The sequence below is a fragment of the Myotis daubentonii genome, chromosome 1 (genome assembly GCF_963259705.1).
Source record: "Myotis daubentonii chromosome 1, mMyoDau2.1, whole genome shotgun sequence".
NCBI classification, from domain to species: Eukaryota; Metazoa; Chordata; class Mammalia; order Chiroptera; family Vespertilionidae; genus Myotis; species Myotis daubentonii.
In genome coordinates this window covers 22,445,735-22,452,444 of record NC_081840.1, presented here as the reverse complement: position 1 = coordinate 22,452,444, position 6,710 = coordinate 22,445,735, and positions in this window count along the sequence as shown.

The following is a 6,710-nucleotide window of genomic DNA, read 5'->3' as shown; positions in this document are numbered from 1 at the left end:
CTCCTCAGCCCAACAGCCCTGCCTCGGAAGCCTTTCTGCTGCCCACACCGCCCCCTCAGCCGCTTTCACTCAATCCCTGGCCACTCTCACCATCCGGATCCACCCCTCACTGTCCTCTTGCTCTAGACCCTCCGCCCAGCTCTGACCCCCTGTGGATTCCGCTCCCCCCCCAGGCCCACAGCCCATTGCCTGCCCGGCCCTGTCAGGGGGAGGGGCCCTGCACTCCAGGGCCAATGTCCTGAGCACCCCAGTCCTCAGCCAGTAACTTCCCCCCGCAGCCTGTCCCTTCCCGCGGCCCGGACCTGGGCCTCCACCGTGTGAATGTACTGCCCTGCAGGCCCAGGTACAACCTCTGCTCCACCCCATCAGTGGGGCCCAGAGTCCAGATTAAATGTGGGAGGGAAGACTCAGCCTGGGCCCCTCGGCCGCCCTCCGTGGTCACCCCGAGGAACCTGCCCTCTCCACACCCAGCCGGCCTCACCATTCCTCCCAGAACCAGTGCCAGCCCCGCGTGAGATGATGTGCACCTGTAGTGAGCCAGGGCCCGTACCCTGCAGCCAGGGGCACCTCTCACTGATGCCGTGGCTCTCTGCACTGCTGGGGGGACCACCCCCTCCACCAGGGCCCTTGGGCTGTGCTCTAAAGCACCGACTCCCCTGATGTGCTGCCTGTGACCCTGACTTGCTGTGCAAGGCACCCTTCCCCTGGCGCTTCTCACAAATTACTGGTTCGCATGTGCCCTGCCTTGGAGCAACACAATCCAGCTGTTAACACCTGGGAAGCCACAGACCTTGACCCAGTTTCACCCAGGTTGTCCTTGGAAGGCCAAGCCTGGAGAGGGCCTGGGGCTCTCTATAGTCATCAAGGGTTGATCACAAGAAGGGAAAGAGAAAAGGCTCAAAGGAGGAAAGCAGGAGCCAGTGTTAGACTCGAACGACAAACTAAGCAATAGGCGCACGCCTTCATGCCAGGTGCCGGCCAAGGTGCATGTCCGCTAGAATCAGACGGACAGTGAGCATGTGGAGCAGGGGGCAAAAGTTTCCTTCCCGTCTGCTGAGAGGACCTGCCTGTACTGGTGGCCTCTCTGCAGCTGTGCCCCCACCCCCAGGCCAGGTCATGTCCCCTCACCCCATCGCATTTCCTTACCATCCCACCACTTCTGCAGGGAATACTTCGTGAAAGGCCTGAGACAGTGAATTGGGATTTTAACTCCCTATCGCAAGTTGATTTCTTCTTCATTCCATTCACAGAACTTTTGCCCAGTTCTCGTCTTTGCCCCCTGTTGGTTTGAAGTGTTAGACTGTAGCCCCTGGTGTGTAAATAATGTACATAGAGTGAGAAGAAAGCTATTGAGGTGTTTGAAATATGGAACTGTAATAACTTCTAGGTATTCTAAACCTGTGATTTCCGTGCCATTTTCTGTAAAGATACAAGTAAGAATAAAATTGATGTAAAAACAGCCGGGGAGGGATCCAGCAGTCCTGTGTGTGTGTGTGGCATAGAAAGCAAATCCATGAAGTCCGTTTTGGGTCAAATTGCTAGGTTCCTCTTAAAATTACTGCAACTGTAGAAGCACCGTGGCCTCTCCACTGAGCTGACATTGACATTTATCACTGTGACACGGGCCCTCCTCCATCGCAGGCACATCTCAGATAGCCCAGCCCGCGTCCCGAAGTGATTACCTATGACTCCCTCCTGCTCCTCACACAATAGATTGCACTAACCTTTCCCTCTGGTACTTAACTTACAAACAACCCTATTTCACCCACAGCCCACCTCGTCCCCCAAGAATCCTGACTCCTTCCTCTTGTGTATACATGTGCACCTGAATATCTTACATCACAACGTTAATTACACAACAAGTGGAAAAGGCAACGGTATCGGGAACTGCAAGTCAGAGGAACCCTTGCTAGTCCGAGAGAAGGGAGTAAAAGACAAGCTGAGGAAGACTGCATGGACTGTCTGCAGACAGCTGGGTCTACCTGCTCGGTGATAGGTGGGATGGAATTACAGATGAGAGAGCAGGGAGCAGAATGGAGAGATTATATCTGAGCTGTTGGTTCAAGAAATCTTATGATGGTTTCAAATTGGCTTGGATGTGGAACTCATTGTCACCACCCCCCAGGCCCCGGGCTAGGAATGCCCTTCCCTCACTCTGCCCAGCCCCAACACGCATCCTGCAAGGCCCCTCCTCCAGGAAGGACTTAGAACCTGTTTTGTCCTAGCACGTGGGACATTCCTCCATTAAGGTGTTTTTATGCAGTGTTGTAATTTCTTATTTACAAGTCTGTCTTCCTCACAAGACTGATTTCTTCAAGGGTGGGGGGTTATATCTTATTCATCTTTAATCCCCAGGACCCACCAAAGGGCCCAGCACTCAATCCATTGTTGAATGAATGAATGAATGAATGAATGTTCTTCCTCTAACTCACGCATTCATCCAATGACTTAAAAACATTTATGGAGCATCTGTGTATCAGCCAGTGGACAAGGCACTGGGAACAGAGAGGTGGGCAAAGCTGTCCTATTTGGAGGGGAATACAGATAGAATTCAAGTAATCGCTCCAATAAAAGACAAAATCGCAAATGTTCTAAGGCACTGGAGACGTGAGATAAGGACCATGAAAACATAACCATGGGATTTGAGTCGAGGTGTTGAGCCTCTGAGCCTCTCTCCTGTGATCTCAGAATAATGTCTGCTCAACCAGCCTCACAGTGTTACAGTGTCCCACATGAGCACAGGGGAAGGGTGGCCACACCAAGGCAGCGCAAGCCTGGGTGTGCCCTTGGCAGCTGCCCCACTCTCAGCTCTGGGGGACAGTTGGGACACTCAGAAGCTAGGGAGCTGCCAGAAATCCCCTGGACAATCACCCCAGAAACTGAGCCTGGGAAGAGGCGTGCAGCTCCTTGCAGAGGGACATCAGGCAAATAGGCCTCCAGGTGACTAAGGAGGGGAGAGGCTGGGACACTGCAGAGGGAAGAAGCTGGACAGGAGGAGGGGCCTGGACAGCAGGGCCCCCCAGGCAGAACGAAGAGAAGTCTTGCTAGGTGCTTACTAGCGCTCTGCGGGGGCTTCTCAGGGACTCGGTGCCTGAGAGGATTTATTTCAGGCTCCACGGGCCCAAAAGGCTGTGTGCACCAAGAGCCAGAGTATAAAAGGGCAAGGAGCCCTGATTTATGAGGGCTGCCTGAGCTGCTAAGCAGGCCTGGCAAGGATAGACGAGGAGTCTGGTAGGAGGAGGCAGGGCTGAGGGTGTAGGAGCTTGAGGCCCAACCTGTGGCCTGCGAGAAAGTGGGGCCATGAAGTCCCCCATAGTCACAGCTGAGCAGGCCCAGCAGTGATCTGCTCCGTTAATTTCTCCCAGATCAATCCCTCCCAATGCCAACTCTTCTTAGTGGCTGCCAGCCTCCTCCAGTCCCTGACTCCTCACCTCAGATTTACCTGCATGGCTCTGCTCCCAGAATGCACTTCAGGGAGTCTGTCACAGGAAGGGGTCAGGGTCAGAATGATGAGGTGGCCCTGATTGTGGATTTTCCAATTTCTCCTTGTTTAATTCTACTCGTTTATTGCATTTGCTGACTCATGCTATATTGTCTGCTTGTCTTTTTAAGTTAATGTGACAGCTTTTATCTTTTTTTCTGTGAGAATACTTGGATTGCTTAAGTATTTTTTCCAGTTTTCACCTTGGGTCTAGTTCTCTGTCACTGTGTAGGTATTTAGAATGCAAGCTCCCACCCCAGCCGGTTTGGCTCAGTGGATACAGCATCATTGGCCTGTGTACTGAAGGGTCCCGGGTTCAATTCCGGTCAAGGGCTCATGCCCACGGTGTTGGCTCGATCCCCAGTAGGGGATATATACAAGCTTCCGCCCAGCTGGTGTGGCTCAGTGGTTGAAAGTCAACCCATGAACCAGGAGGTCACCGTTGGATTCCCAGTCAGGGCACATGCCCAGGTTGCAGGCTCGATCCCCAGTAGGAGGCTGCTGATCAGTGACTCTCTCATCATTGGAGTTTCTCTCTCTCTCTCCCACTCCCTTCCTCTCTCTGAAACCAATAAAAACATATTAAAAAATAAAATAAAATGCAAGCTCTGCCCTGGCCGGTGTGGCTCAGTTGGTTGGAGCGTCATCCTGTGTGCCACAGGGTCACAGATTCGATTCCTGGTCAGGACACATGCACGGGTTGTGGGTTTGATCCCAGGGCACGTATGTGGGCGACCAATAGATGTTTCTCTTTCCCTCTCTAAAAATCAATGAAAACATATCCTTGGTGAGGAATAAAAAAACAAAAATGCAAGTCGCCAATGTTGTCACTCCCATCACCGTTCTGGCTCTCATGCCTGGGATTGCCCTTCTGGTTTCCTAATTCAGCTATAGATGAACCTTGTTTTTATTATATTCTACTCATCTCTAGCTGATCTTACTGAGAATTTTTTTCACCAGCCTAGTCCACCATTTCCCCAGGAGTTGCAAAGCTCTTTGCCAACTATTAGGGGCTGTAAAATCTGAATAACATGATTACCTCTCATTCCACTGCTCACTTAGCTCCCTGCGGGAATACTTCCTCCAATTCTGACATCAGGCTATCTGCTTGGATTTATTTCACTTGGTTCTTGTCAACCCCCTCCTACCACCGACACCTTCCTCTCCAGTTCTGTCCTCTTTATTCAGAAACGCCAAATAAGCAGCAGAGGCCTGAGGAGTGATTATGTTTGGTTAGAGTAGTGGTTCTCAAGCTTCTGGCCCTTTCAGTACAGTTCCTCATGTTGTGACCCAACCATAAAATTATTTTCGTTGCTACTTCATAACTGTAATGTTGCTACTGTTATGAATCGTAATGTAAATATCTGATATGCAGGATGGTCTTAGGCGACCCCTGTGAAAGGGTTGTTCGATCGCCAAAGGGGTCGCGACCCACAGGTTGAGAACCGCTGGGTTAGAGCTACATTCAACTTCAGAAACCAGGAAAACGTTAATTTTCCTTCTAGCCTTTTGTTCTTGCTGGTTCCAGATATGGCTGGAAGAATGCCAAGTTCTCCTGAAGGCATGCAGGCCATCCACCTGGTATGGCAGAGGTGGCAGTGGGAAGGACTTACTCTTTTAGTAGTTACTTTTTTTTTTTACTGTTAATTTTGAATTGTTGTGACCTTTTAATTTTAAAATGAACAGCTACTACACTGCCTTATTATTCTCCTTATAGATATTACTGCTTTTCTAAGCTATTAGAGAGCAAGTTGAGGACATGATGTGCCATAACTCCTTAATATTTCAGTGTATATTTCCTTAAAATGAGGATACTCGCCCACATAACTTCTATACAACCAATAAAATCAAGACATTGACATTGATTCAATGCTTTCATCTACTCCAGAGAATGCTGATCATTCCAATAATGTCTTTTTTAAGTGGTGGACCCAATCCGGGACCATGCACCCATTTAGTTGCTGAGTCACCGTAGTCTCCTCCAATCTGGAATAGTCCAGTCAGTCATTCCTTGCCTCCCATGACCGTGCCATCTTTGAAGATTTCAAGCTAGTTTTTTAAAGCTTTATTTTTATGGTTGACACTATACTGCTGCCCCCAAGGTCATCCACTTGAGTTTGTCTGGTATTTCCTCATGATTAGATTGCATAACCTAAATCTTATCATGAGGAAGTATCAGACCGACTCAGTACATCCCCTGCACAGCTCTGCTTATCTTCCCTCCCCCTTCAACAGGAGGTATGGTGAGCTGATTGCTCACAAATCGGCTCTGAACCTCAGTTGTGCATGTTGAGCTGTATGACGGCCCAGGAAGGGCTGCGCCCTGCCCTTTGGAACGAGTGTCAATGGGAAGATGTGATCACAAATGGTGAGCAGAGAGTGAGGCCGCACCTTGGCGCACACTCTACAGACTAAAGTGACATGAGGGCCCCGGGAAGGCTGGGGCAGCACAGACTGTCCCTTCTCCATTAGACAGTTACTGTGTGCCAGCCAGCACTGTGCACACACAGACACAGGCCTGCCTGCCCTCACGGAGTTTACCCTCCAGTGAGCAAGGGGGCCAGGGGAGGCAGATGCCAGGCTCCCCCGAGGGAGGAATTGTCAGACATTATGGAGAGTGCCTTAGGATTGAGGAACTTTGGTTCCTCCTCCTTGGTGACCAGGCTTGCTACTGCCTGGACAGCCAGAGTAGGTTTGGGGATGGAATGGGGCTGGTCCCTGAATGGGCAGTGCCAGTCCAACCCTCTGCAGAGGTGCTAAGGGAGGCAGCGTGGGAAGAAAAGCCAGGGCTCTGACTCTGCTCCCTGCCCATCTACCCCCAGGGCCATCTTTTTCATCCTAGGCATCTGGTTGGACCAGTACTTGGAAAATTCCTTTCAGCCTCCGGACATTCTCTGCCTGAAACAGCTGATGGCCTTCATGTACCCCAACCTGCCTGGGTTGGACCTGGAGTGCTGTGTCCAACTTCTCCAGAGCCAGCTCCAGTGCCAGCTTACACCAGCTCCAACTGTAGACCTACAGCCAGAGCTAACTCTAGAGCTAGAACAAGCTCCAGTACCAGCTTCATAGCTACAGCCAGCCCTAGCCTAAGCCCAACTCCAGTGCTAGCTCTATCACCAGCTCTAGAACCTGCTACAGAGCCACATTCAACTTCAGTGCCAGCTCTATAGTTAGTGCCATTTTCAGAACTCATCAGCACCAAAGCTAGAGCTGCACCAGCATCAGCCCT